The sequence below is a fragment of the Lygodium microphyllum genome, chromosome 9, assembly GCF_053477565.2.
Source record: "Lygodium microphyllum isolate KBCC chromosome 9, Lygodium_microphyllum_v1.1.10, whole genome shotgun sequence".
In the NCBI taxonomy this organism is placed as follows: Eukaryota; Viridiplantae; Streptophyta; class Polypodiopsida; order Schizaeales; family Lygodiaceae; genus Lygodium; species Lygodium microphyllum.
In genome coordinates this window covers 44,066,503-44,070,906 of record NC_141143.1, presented here as the reverse complement: position 1 = coordinate 44,070,906, position 4,404 = coordinate 44,066,503, and the positions used below count along the sequence as shown (strand labels likewise).

The following is a 4,404-nucleotide window of genomic DNA, read 5'->3' as shown; positions in this document are numbered from 1 at the left end:
CAGTTCAGTGTCGGATAACAGCTCATATCTTAAGATATGATTGTGCAGATCGCAAAGTTTGCAGCCTATCTGGGCTGGGTACCTTCTCAGTCATTTCTGCCAAAAAAATATGGTACCTCTCGCTCCTCCTCTCCAAACTCATCTGATGTATCATCCTCCCCGTGCTCCACAGTAGCTTCTTTGGCAGAAGCTTGCATAGAGCGTCCTCGTCTCTCTCTCTTTTCTTTAATCTCCTGTAGCTTCGCCTCCAAACATCAGCCGACAGTCCTGATCAACGTGCCTCCTTCACCAAAGCTCGAGCCCTCTCAAAATTACTCGCCACGACTCCCCAATTTAACATTTTCTTCATGAAGCTCATAAACCAGTTAAATCTACGTGTGAGAATCTCCAGGGTTTTGCAAAGCTGAGGCATTGCATCCCTATTCCATAGGCGGATCTCCTGCTTTTTCTCTGGGTGTCGACTGTTCTCCTCCTTTTCCAGTCAGGATATGCCGTTCTCTTTAATGCGACCTCATCTTGATGTTCCTATTCGCATCTTTTTGAAGGTTTCAGTCGACCTTGATTATGAAGAGGAGTACAGGTTGAAGAAGAATGTATCGGTGTCCTCCAGAGCAGTCTCGACTCTGATATATAAACATATGCATGTGTGCGAGAGACAAAGCATAAAATCCTTATTGCGATTGCTGGTTCCAAATCAATGCTGGGTCGCCGGTTTAACTATCCTGAATGGATTTGGTGGAGGACAGCAATCGCGAAATTCGAAACTGGTAACGATTCGGCGATTTTTTGCAAAACTCAGCCTCAGCACTCTGCATCCAATCGACAAATAGCTTTGCATTCTTCAGGACCTTGGATTCTCTGTCAGCAGCCACCACAGTCCGATGAAACTGCCGATCCCTCCAGCAGCCACCACAGTCCGATGAAACTGCCGATCCCTCCAGCCTTTGTTAGATTTTCATAGGAACATTCTCGTCTTCCTCTTCATACTGAGCCCTCCTGCCTCCCCTTCCGCTTTCTGATTCCTCATCCAAAAATATCGTATGCCAGATCCATCAATCCCGGGTCCTTCAAGCTCGATTCAAAAACATAAAAGCAGCATGTGAGCTCCTTACTGATGAAGGAGATGGGGTAGGTGAAATTTCACTTAATGCCCTACGTTCATAGAAATTTCTCTCTCTGATTTTGTAGTGTTCTGAGGTACGTACTTCTTGACAAAGTGCACATGGAGCACAGAACAACCATTGCATATGATCAGTGAGATATGACTTCCCAAAGCACCATGTTTGTGCAGGTAATCTGAAAGTCTTCCGCATATGAATTCTCCAAAAACCTCCATACAGAAGCCCAAAAATGCACAAAATAATACCTGCAATTCCAAGACCTTTCCGAACCTGTACATTGTCAATGTTGATAGCTGCTAGGTTAAAAATCCAGTATGGAGCAGTACATAGAAGTATAAATGTCACTATATGGACATAACGATTCCCAAATCCCAGCCTCTCCATATTCCACCCAAAAACACAGAATGGACACAGCACTGACAAGGCTGCAACTGGTGGATCATTACAACAATTTAAGAGTGCCCCTTGCCATTCTGGATCCTGAACAAGAGCACCATCTCTTGACATAAAAGAAACTTCACCACAGCAAATCTTGGGAGCCCGTATGATCCTTAATGATGGTGTATGTTCAAGCTTCTCTTGCTGGGTAAATCCTGTTTCCTGAATGTGAAGTTCATTTTCTTCATGGATTTGGAAGTCTTTCCCTAAAGGACTCAAAATACTATACACACCTGCTGCAGCTGGAGCACCAATAGCAACCGCAAGGCACAAACCAACCCCAATAGGGCCTTTCTGACCTCTTAAAACCCCAGTTGAGAGTGTAATGAGATCATCTCATTCCATGCCACGACAATGTCCTGATCAAACAGCCCATCAAACATGCTCTCTGCTTCTAAAATGCTGCCACATTTACCATAAATATTAATAAGTGTGCTATTAACAAAAACATCTGAAGTGAAGCCCTTCATGTGAGCATCTATACTCATACGCAGAGATTAAATGTAATCACAACAACTAAGTATGCATAAAGTATTAAATCGCACACACAACTTTCGGGTGGTTTTCACACCTCGAATGCGCAGCAATATGACAACGTATCAAAAAATTCTTATCAATGTCCAACAAGTCCTACAAACTTTTGATATTTATTTAATTTCCTGATACTGATAGTTTCATGGTTGTTGAGTATTTCATAGTTATTTTTGCTTCAACACTCTTGATATTTTAGGTTAGGTTCTCTCATTGACTCATACGTGGGTCAACTCATGATATTGACGCTCTCGCTAATATAATGATTAATATTAACATTGCATGTGTTTTTAACAAGAAAATAATTTGTATTTTATTCTACTCATATTCTATGGTTTAATTGACGATGTTTAATCATTTATCAAACTTTCAACGTTATCTAGAAAGATCAATTTTCATTTAGCTATGTCCTAAAAAGTGCAATGCTGATTGTTTTTCTAAAAACTTTATTCCAAGTAATGTAAAAGTCATAAGTGTAATTTTTCTTTCATCTTTCAGACATTGAATTATATTTTCACGCACCTAATTTATGCGTGTCTACTATATATTTTCCTATGAAATTTTCTGTTGATTTAATGCATTGATTATTTCATGATATTATCTAAATAATTTTCTATAAATTACTATAAAATTCATATGTGTTTGTTTATCATTAGCAAAATGAAATAGAGATAGTCACTTTTAAGAAAAAAATATAAAATATTTCCTTTCCTAACAACGTTTACTATTTTTTTGTTATTTTGATCACATGTGTAATTAATGAAATAACAATAAATATCCTGAAATAAACCATAATTAAGACATTTTCTTAATGTCAGACATATACTCCTTTTCCAAGTGAAAGAGTCTTTTCACTAAATAGTTAATTAATATATTACTTAGGTTATTTTCCTAAGCGAAAGTTATCTTTGTATTTTCATTAGAATGTGTTTATAATCGTTTAAAGCCAAATAAGGTGATAAGCTTATAAAACATTAATTTTTTTCCAAACCAATGAGATGTTTCTCAGGTTTGTTGTAAACGGGGGTTTCACTAATTCCTGTTGCATCATTTTCTCCATCGGTCGTGTTCCTTGCTTCCATCGCTTCAAATGGGCATTTTGAATTTTCATGACCTCACGGGGCCATCGGATGTCACACAAAATTGACGTGGTAGTTTAGGAGAGTTGATGGTAGTCTAGAAAAATTTTGCCAGTATTTCGATTAGTAGTATGGTCATATGGAGCAACGGTGTAACAGAAGGTATAGAAAATGAAGATGAGATAGAAGTCTAGCAAGCGGGGATCAAAATGGTCTTTGTCCCTGACGTTTGAGAAGGCCTATCTCTCTCCCACTCTCTCTTACTCTCTAATTTTCACAATATCATGGCCTATGAATCTCTCTTTCTCTCTTACATGAAGAGGGATGGGATATTTTTCTCTTTCAAGCTTCAAAGCTTCGATGGATAAGAGAAGTAGAGAAAATTTTCCATCATTAGGAGGTCTTCTTTCATGCTTTTTTGTGAAGGAGAGGGGGTGCATTTATAAGCATGAGGGGAAGCATGCAGTTGACTCATTCTTTTGGCTACTTGTCAAGAGCTAATTGAGTCTGATTAAAAATGCATTTTGATTGCCTATCTATTGGATGGTAGCATGGGGATGATTATTTTATGCTTTCTCTTTCTCCAGGCATAAAAAAGTCATGAATTTTAGGCTATTAAAAAAAAACGTTTTTTTCTTCAAAACGACTTCATCTAGTGATTTTTGGCCAAGTTACCTCATGACTTATCTAGTTTATAAAGTCATGTCATACTCTTTGATACTTAACTTACTCAATATCATGCTCGTTCTTGCGTGTTCTTTGTCTACCAATTAAGGATTTTGTGATTTGTCTTGTACTTACAAAATCAATGCGATCTTTGACACATTAAATGGAATCAAGACTGCTAAATCAAATATAATGCGGAAAAATTTAAAATCAAGCTGTCGTAATATTATTTACGAGGTATCTTTGATTTTTGTTGGCTGGGAACATTGAGGCGTCTTCTCGTATCAGATTCCAGAATTGATTTAATGCGAGACTTGATATTAATAAAATTACGTGCGGTCACTTATGTGATAGCTCGATGAGTAATTTTTAAAACATCTCAAGCTTGAATTTGTTTCTTGATATGAAGCGCTATGGAGGGAATATTACATCCTCTCCTCCTTAGAGAAATCAAGATGTCCTCATCTCAAAAAGAACTAGGAAAAATGTTTTTCTAGAGTTATCTCTTCTATTGAGGTGACATCCTCCTTAGGATAGTCTTTTCATTGGATAATATACTATCTAATGGT

General features: G+C 37.6%; 1 pseudogene; it reads right to left on the bottom strand.

Annotated features, from left to right (window-relative positions):
* Positions 1-1,067: 1,067 nt before the first annotated feature.
* On the bottom strand, positions 1,068-1,878 carry LOC148030988 (cell number regulator 5-like; annotated as a pseudogene).
* Between the last annotated feature and the right edge of the window lie 2,526 nt (positions 1,879-4,404).